Source organism: Palaemon carinicauda, chromosome 22 (assembly GCF_036898095.1).
Source record: "Palaemon carinicauda isolate YSFRI2023 chromosome 22, ASM3689809v2, whole genome shotgun sequence".
In the NCBI taxonomy this organism is placed as follows: domain Eukaryota; kingdom Metazoa; phylum Arthropoda; class Malacostraca; order Decapoda; family Palaemonidae; genus Palaemon; species Palaemon carinicauda.
The window spans coordinates 99,122,271-99,132,270 of NC_090746.1; the positions used below are offsets into that span (position 1 = coordinate 99,122,271).

At 34.4% G+C, this 10,000-nt stretch overlaps 1 pseudogene; it reads right to left on the reverse strand.

Annotated features, from left to right (window-relative positions):
* Positions 1-596: 596 nt before the first annotated feature.
* LOC137616643 (nephrin-like) overlaps positions 597-10,000 on the reverse strand; it is a 144,271-nt pseudogene continuing 134,867 nt past the window's right edge.

Sequence of the window (10,000 nt, forward strand, 5' to 3'; positions counted from 1 at the left end):
TTTTTTTTTTTTTTTTTTTTTGCATATATTTCTCATGCCCCCTTTCATTATCATAAGTCTTATCATAAGATATGACAAGTATTTCATTTAGGTACTTATTACTAGCATTAGTTATCTAGTTGAGACTTTTTTTTCTTTTTTTACTATTCCTTACTTGATGGTAGACTCGGGCACGCTATTCTATCTTATTTTTCTTCTTCCAGTTATTTGAAGTGTTTATATGGAATATCTATTTTAATGTTGTTACTGTTCTTAAAATATCTTATTTCAATTGTTCATTACTTCTCTTGTAGTTTATTTATGTTCATTATCCTTTCCTTACTGGGCTATTTTTTCCTGTTGGAGCCCTTGGGATTAGAGCATCCTTTTTTTCTCTAACTAGGGTTGTAGCATTGCTAGTAATAATAATGATGATAATAATAATAATAATAATAATAATAATGTGGACAATACCTCTAATATGGGCTCAGTCTATTCTCCTTTTTAACTTATGATAGGTACCGTCTTTATTTTGGTAAACAGCAAAGTAAATACTAAGGAGAATCATCTCAACATATGTGTATTAAGGTGTATGAAAACAAAATGATATATCGACATGATTTTATTATACAAAATACAGGTGTACAAAATTTGATATCCAACCTTGTTACAATTGTGGAATATAGTACATAAGCTTTATAAACACATTAGATGTATTTTTTTTTTTTACGAAAGTCTCCTCGTCATGGAAGAGAAACGAGGGATCATATTGACTAAGAAATGCTTTGAAACTGTGTCCTACAAAACAGTTTTCACCTAAAATGTTTTTTTTTTTTTTCACATGAACGTTTGCAAACTCTGAGTAGTTGATTCTAAAGCATTAAGTGTTAACATACCCACCAAGGGGCGAGTCTCCAACTTTGGGTTACTTTTGACCAAAACGAAACAACATCGATCGCAATTTTTGCGTTGTCAAAGAAACACTGAGACACGACTTGACAAATTTCATTTTTGAGGTCCTTCCGTCATACCGTCAACAGAGCGAGATTTTTTCAAGAGCACCAAGGATCCCCAAACCTAATTATAAAATGGTTAGATTTTAATTAAGTTCAAAGTCCAAGAAAAACTCTACGTCCGGTCTTTGGGAAGATGTATTTATACATAATTATAAACATATATATCTATACATAATTAAAACTTAATCAGTCCCGAAGTCGACAATCTCAGACAGAAAGTTACATAAACAGTGGCCATAGCCTTTATCAATATGCAATTGCTCCGCGGAGTTTTTTTGAGAACAATTCACTCAACATTAACTTTATAGACTTTAATCATTTTTCAGAGCCAAATATGGCGAAATCCTCACCGTGCTTCAAAGATATTTCATGGGTCAGTTAAGCTCAGCACACTTCAGTTCTCACCAGTGATGATGAATTGATTGATCTCTTTGATTTCAGGTAGATGAAGCGCATCTTGAGAAGGGGTAGGTTAGGTTAGGTACCTAACGTCGCCTATTGTGGGGTGTAGGTTAGGTTAGGTACCTAACATCGCACATTGGGGAGTGTAGGTTAGGTTAGGTACCTAACGTTGCCTATTGCGGGATATCTTCAGCTGGATATTTCAAGGCCTTGAACGATACGCGGTCTTAGGGAAACTTACACCACCCTAGCTTTAAAGATATTTCATGAGTCAGTTAAGCTTGGTACACTGCAGTTCTCACCAGCAATTATGGCTTGATTGGTCTCTTTGATTTCAGATAGATGATGTGTATCTTGCGAAGGGCTAGTCTTAGATTAGGTTAGGTTAGGCACTAACCAAACCTAGCATAACGCTGCCTATTGTGGGATGTCCCCAGCTGGATATCATAGCTTGATTGGTCTCCTTGATTTCAGATAGATAAAGCGCATCTTGTGAAGGGCTAGTCTTAGATTAGGTTAGGTTAGGCACTAACCAAACCTAGCACAATGCCGCCTATTGTGGGATGTCCCCAGCTGGATGTCACAGCTCGATTGGTCGTTTGATTTCAGATAGATGAAGCGTATCTTGCAAAGGGATGGTCTTAGATTAGGTTAGGTTAGGCACTGACCTAACCTAAAATAACGTCGCCTATTGCGGGATATCCCCAGCTGGATATCATCAGGCCTTGAAGATATGCAGTCTTAGGGTAACTCACACCAGAACAGTGGTCACAGATTTTTCTTATTATGACAGCTTGACGTGGAAGAAATGACAGATTAAAATGATAACTTATTCAAGTTCTCCGAGCATTTTTGCAATTTAAAGAACAGATGACGAGGATAGTAGTGATGATGATGATAATGATAAGGATGAAGACATGGTAATACTTAATATACACACTCAATCAATTCTCATATGTTCTAAATCCTTATTTTTACATCACTCAGCACTGGATGCTGTTATCCAAAAAGAAAAGTAATTCCAGAACAATATTGAAGTTTCCAGGAAACTCTTATCCATAACAAAGGTATTAAAATTTGTATTTTACAACGAGTTGCAACAGATCATAGAAATCACTTTGGTTACCAACTTCCAATCAAAATGGAAGGATAAGCTTCATAGGGCTGGTAAATTTTCAGTTTGTTCATTTGTTTGTTAAGATCCAAATGCATTTCCTCGACTAATTGCAATATTGATTCAAAGGTTGGGTTTATCTATACAGACAAAAAGGAGAAATGCTGAGCATTTATAACGTTTACCGTGAAATCATATTTTTAGAAACTCTGGAATTTTATAACGCTTTAAAATTTAAAACAGAGAATTATTCGACGGAATCATTTACAGACTTTACACTATTAAGATATTTCTCATAGAATTTATATACTTTTTTATCAAATGATGAGAACAAATCGCTCCGTGTAGATTCAATTAACACAATTTTACTCAGACGTTTGACCTTATACAGAGCTTTCTTTTTGGTTGGACATGAGAGGGACGCGGGTCTCGGGATCATGGCAAATCGGATCCCTCCTGAGGGAGTGCCTTCGACCCAAGGTCGAAGTCTGAGACCACTGGACGCCTTGAGGCCAGTGTTGGTAACTCTCTGGGTGTCCGACATGAGCTGGTAGCTGTGGGAGATGGCTGTGGGAAGCGGTGTGGGAGGCAGGGGCTTGATGGAGCACATGCTTGGGGGTATTGTGGGTTGTGGATGCAAGCGGGTATGAGGGATGCTGTTGCCTATGGCTGTGTGAATAGGGGCTGTGGAGATGTTTATGGTCCAGCGTGGCGTAAACCACGTGTTGTGCCTCTCGGTGGCGGGCCTTCGGGGTGCCTGTTGGGTTGTTGGTAGTACTTGTCGGTCCGCAGAGCATTAATTCGGCGTAGTTGACGTCACTTGATCCTGGACATACCTGCTGGAAGAGATGAAGGAGATTTCACATCAGATAAAGACTAAAGAGTAATAATAGAACACTAGAAACGAAGATCACTAAAACTATGGCAAACTAACCACCTAAACACCCATAAAAAATGTGGTTATTCAACCCATGTCAAAGAATAGTAAGCTACGGGCCTTATGGATTCTGAAAGATTTCTAACATCAATTGAGGTATCCAGTGAATTCTCCATTCATTATTCAAGGCTTGTTCTTTAAATTGTTCACTTGTTGAATATCAATCATGTGTAGAATAAATACAACATTCTCAATTCGATGTGATCTATCACGTATTGGTAAAGATTAAAAGCTGTTGTGAATATTATCATATGACGTGTTGATGGACTGTGAACTCTCGCAGAAATGTCAGTTGACATTTCCTCCAGCTCTTTGTTGAAGCCGTCGCTAAAATTGTTACTCGCAAACGTATCATAATTCTTGAAATGGAGAATTACAACAGTAATTCTATCGTATTCTATAAGAAAGGTTACGAATATTTGTATCACAAAGTTGAAAAAATTAAATATGTTAACTTAATCTTAGCTGGAAAACATTGGACTCCCTTAGTAGCTCTAATCAGACTGGACCTCCCTTAAGCCATTGGTTATCTTATCAACTCCTCTTTTGTCCAACCACCTAATTCAAGTGCGCTCAGATCTCCAGACAGGGACTAAAACCTGTTATTCAATTAGGAAAGATTAATTGAAAACTGGTATTGGGACGTTTCTAGAAAATCTTATTCTCAGGAGAAACAGAAACACTAATGTTGTCACATACATATTTATTGCAAACGTTTCTACATTTCAAATGTCATCATCAGTGCTACCCGAAGTAAAGATGAAAGTAACAATACAATTTCAAATTGAAAATTGCATAAAATAATTCTTTACTTATTTCATATTGTATTGTTTCTTTTGTATTTACATTGGTTAGCGCTAATAATGCTTAAAAGGCTTTCATAGGACTAAAATTACTGCAAAATCTTTGCTCAGACAACATCTATAACGTTTAAAACGCTTCCAGAAGACTAAAATTAACGCCAGATATTTGAAATGTCGAAACGTTTACAACAAATATGTATGTGGCGACATTAATGTTTCTGTTTCTCCTTAATATATCATTTATTACACCTTCAAATTCCACCTCGACTCCCCCAACAAACCCCCATCCCACTCCCTGTAACTTTGCTATTCCTATTTCCTATCATGTTACTTGACGAATGATGAACTGAAAAAGTCTTGGGGACATCCAGAATCCTTGTTACTCTCTCTCTCTCTCTCTCTCTCTCTCTCTCTCTCTCTCTCTCTCTCTCTCTCACCTGGTAATTAGCTTGGCTATACAGGTGGGCAGATCGAGGTAAAGAAGCATAAGATGCTGGTATTGCTGACGAGCTGATCGTATTGACACCTTCCACGTGCCACGAGTCAGAATCTGTTGGTGATTAAAGAACAACAATTACATGAAATGAAAGAATGAGATAGGAAACATAGGAGAGTGAAATGTTTGCTGAAGTTATGTGTGAAGGAATAACATGAAATGTTATGTGACGTATTTTTGAAATTCTAATCTAAAGTAACATAATTTGGAATAACATAGATCTTAATGAGATGTGAAGAAATAAATGCTAGGTAAAATTGATTATCTTAAAAGTGATAATCAAAAGTAACATAATTTTGAATAACATAGATCTTAAGGAGATGAGAAGAAATAAATGTTTGATGAAATTGATTATTTTCTAAGTTCTAATCAAAATTAACAATCTTGATATTGGAACGTTGTAGCCTATTTTTATGAAATAAGAAAAGTTTAATAAATCCAAAATTGCGAAAACTTGTAAAAAAAAGTGGAGGAACAAATTAGCACAACAAATAATATTCATCTTAAAAAAAAGCTGTTAATGAATTAAATTTTAACTGGGTCAATATTTGTAATATTGTAATAATGGGAAAAACATTTTTCCAAAACAAAACATTATCTTGAAAAGGCTGGGTTAATTAATTAAATTTCAACTGTGTCAATATTGCCAAAAGTTGTAATAATGGGAAAAACCTTTTTCCAAAACAAAACATTATCTTAAAAAGGCTGAGTTAATTAATTAAATTTTAACTGTGCCAATATTGCCAAAAGTTGTAAAAATGGGATAAACATTTTACCAAAACAAAATAACATAGATGTAAAAACATCCTACTTAGCTAAATAACCAATAGAAAAATCCTAATTACTTTACCTGACTGTGGAATGACATCGGGATTCCTCTCATCCCCGTCCCTTGGGGACGTCGGCGGCGGGGGAACCTCCTTCAGGGAAGTGTTGATCATCTTAGCCTGGCAAGACGGCACCTCATCGGCCATCGCCTCCGCGGGATCCTGGCGTCGTTCGGAGACGCCCTGGGGGGCCCGAGGCCCTTGCCTGTTCCTCCTGCCCACGAGACGCAGCACGGCGCAGACGACGACAGCGACGACCATCAGGCCTCCGACGACTCCCAGGACCATGGCCAATATTGGGGTCACGCTGAGTCTTTCAGAGGTCAGGGTTCCTTTTGGTAAGGGCTTCACAGCAGCTGATTAGAAAAGGGGAAGAGGATTATTATTATTATTATTATTATTGTTATTATTATTATTTGCTAAGCTGCAACCCTAGTTGGAAAAGCAGGAGGCTATAAGCCCGGGGGCCCCAATAGGGAAAATAGCCCAGTGAGGAAAGGAAACAGGAAAAATAAAATATTTCAAGAAAAGTAACAACATTGAAATATATATTTTCTATATAAACTATAAACCTTAAAAAACAAATGGAAGAGAAATAAGACAGAATAGTTTGCCCGAGTGTACCCTCAAGCAAGAGAACTCTAACCCCAGACAGTGGAAGACCATGGTACAGAGGCTATGGCACTACCCAAGACTAGAGAATGATGGTTTGATTTTGGAGTGTCCTCCTAGAAGAGCTGTTTACCATTGCTAAAGAGTCTCCTCTACCCTTACCAAGAACAAAGTGGCTACTGAACAATTATACTGCAGTAGTTAACCCTTGAGAGAAGAATTGTTTGGTAATCTCAGTGTTGTCAGGTGTATGAAATCAGAGTATGTGTAGGCAAAGAGAAAATGAACCGTAACCAGAGATAAGGATTCAATGTAGCACTGTCTGGCCAGTCAAAAGACCCGATAACTCTCCAGCGATAGTATCTCAACGGATGGCTAGTGCCCTGGCCAACCTACTACTGGTAGGAATATATTAAAGGAGTGTATGCGACCCGTCAAAAAGGATGGCCAATTATCTAGATAGATATGTAAATACACGGACATGCTTCCCTTCCACTCTCATCATGGTATGATTACTCCCTCTCCCCTACCCGAGGGATGGGGAGCTAAGATGACGGAAAAGAGAGAGAGAGAGAGAGAGAGAGAGAGAGAGAGAGAGAGAGAGAGAGAGAGAGAGAGAGAGAGAGGTTCCTTTTGGTAAGGGCTTCACAGCAGCTGATTAGAAAAGGAGAAGAGGATTAAAAGGATTGGTAGGAATATATTAAAGGAGTGTATGCAACCCGTCAAAGATGATGGCTAAGTATCTAAGTAACAACATCTTTATTCTAAATGTGACCAAATTGTGGAATGATCTTCCTAATCGGGTAGTTGAATCAGTAGAACTTCAAAAGTTCAAAGGTGCAGCAAATGTCTTCATGTTGAACAGGCTGACATAAGTCTTTTTAGTTTATATACCAAATATATTTTTCAATGTCTTTAAAAGATTTTCTTTTAATTTTTCATTACTTCTTATATCGTTTGCTTATTTCCTTGTTTCCTTTTCTCCCTGGGCTATTTTTCATTGTTGGAGCCTTTGGAGCTTATAGTATCTTGCTTTTCCAACTAGGGTTGTAGCTTGGCTAGTAATAATAATAATAAAAATGTAGCGTTGATCCTCATGATGGAGAAGGCAAAACTGTTAAAATTAACTGCACATAAGAAATGACTAAACCGCGGTTCACATTTACAGAAAAACAAAATTGAAAAAATTTTATAAAAACACGACTGTTAATACATTAATATTTTCTGGATGTAATCGTAATTCGTAGATACTCCTTTTATTGTCAATATATTGAATCGATTCATATTTTCGAGTTGAGCTAAATGGTATTGCGAGTTTAATCAGATTGAAACGCTTTCCTGTTTGCATTTCATTTGAAAGCAAACTCTAAATGTATATGTTTTCTGTGGACTAATGCTCTGCTCATAAAACCCTTGGTACTGAACGCTTGTAAAACGGTTTATTCGAATTTTTATATTTCCAAAAAGACAATATTTTTCGTTAGAACGAACATCGGATGTGATAATTAACTAAAGTTATTGTGACCTTTCAAATGATGAAAATTTTTCCTTTTATTCATTTTCATTCATGTTTATATACATTAGTTTGTGATGATGCTGAGGTTAGCATTAATGGAAGATTTAAGTGTCATTTATTTTTCAGTTTTATTATTATTATTATTATCATTATTATTATTATTATTATTATTATTATTATTATTATTATTATTATTAGCTAAGCTACAATCCTAGTTGGAAAATCAGGATGCTATAAGCCCAAACGCCCCTACAGGAATAAATAGCCCAGTGAGGAAAAGAAATAAGGATATAAATAAACTATATGAGAAGTAATGAACAATTAGAATAAAATATTTCAAGAACAGTATCAACATCAAAACAGATCTTTCATATATAAACTATAAAAAGAGACTTATGCCAGCCTGTTCAACATAAAAATATTCGCTGTAAGTTTGTATGTGTGATTGTGTGTGTATGTGTGACTGTATTAGGTAGAGTTTTCTATGTATAATCATATTGACAGACAGTTCGTAACTGTAGTAGCTTTAAATCCCAAGACGGTAAGAAAAATATATAGAAAAATAATGATTGTAACACTCCAAGGAACAAACACTTTGATTATGGTATAATCAATAGAGTATATCAGTTATTCACTTTTGGTTTGATTTCATTCACTGTCTCTTGCTCTTCAGGAAACATAGTTTAAAGAGCCAGAAAATAGGGTAATTCTGCCTCGCTAGAGGAAAAGGTTTCCTGTTATATATTAGCAGCTCTAAGAAAGGAGATAATTAATTAAAGCAGATAGTTAATTACAAAAGTTTCTTCATTAGGTTCCTAGCCGAAGAGACCAGGTGTTCTTATTGGAAACGAGTACGTGGGCAGTTATTTATTATTGTTATCATTATTATTATTATTATTATTATTATTATTGTGATAGTGATGATTATTATTATTATTATTATTATTATTATTATTATTATTATTATTATTATTATTATTGTGATAGTGATGATTATTATTATTATTATTATTATTATTATCATTATTATCATTATTATTTTATTTTTATTATTATGATTATTACTATCATTTTTTTATCATTATTATTATTACTATTATTATTATCATTATTATTATTATTATTATTATTATCATTATTATTATCATTATTAATGTTATTATTATTATTATTATTATTATTATTATTATTATTATTATTATTATTAGCTAAGCTACATCCCTACTTGGAAAAGCAGGATGCTATAAGCCCAAGGGCTCTAACAGGGAAATATAGCCCACTGAAGAAAGGAAATATTTTATCGATCAACTAAGTAAATAATACGCAGCAAACATATAACAATTACAATATATAAGACTAACAATATTTAAGAATAATGTTAATATTTACAATGTTTTACTAGATTTATAGAATACTTACAGTTCACCAGTTAATATTTATCAAGATATATATATTCTTTTTTTTTTTTTTTTTTTTTTTTTTTATCTTAAGGCAAGTAAGATTTAATTTGGAAAATTAGTCCACACGTTATAAGCTATTTTAGGCCATTGGAGCATTAAATATGAATGTACCAAAAATCGTAATATTTATTAAGATATATATTTTGATTTCTTGTCATCTTAAATCATAATTTAATATGGAACAGAAATGAATATATAAAACATTATAAATTCTAGTCCACACGTTATTAGCTATTATAAGGCCATTGGAGCATTAAATATGAATGTACCAAAACTCGTAACATTTATTAAGATATATATTTTGATCTTTTGTCATCTTGAATCATGATTTAATTTGGAACAGAAATGAATTATTTAAACGTTATAAATTCTAGTCCACGTGTTATAAGCTATCATAAGCCATTGAAACATTAGATATGAATGTACCAAAAATCCTAACATTTAGTAAGATATATATTTTCTTCTTTTTATTGTCATCTTGATTCAATAATCAATTTGGAACAGGCACCTATTCGAACTGATTTAATTATAATGTTATAAACTATTATAAATACTAGCACAACAATGGCATTTCCTGCGAAAAAAAAAAAGAAAAAAAAAGACGATTAGCAGTGAGGACAAAACTAGGTCGAATATAATCTGGGATTTCCACATCATTAGTCTCACATAAGAAGGATTTCATCTTAGTGAAGGGACTTGAAAGACGCAGAGATCTGATGTCTTCCTCTTCAGTTTTCTCATTTGAGATCGGGTAAGATCTTTCTCTCCAAGTCGTTTATTTACGCTTATGGTGGCCTATTGAAAACGTCCCTCCCTGATCGCCAGACTGAGGATTGAG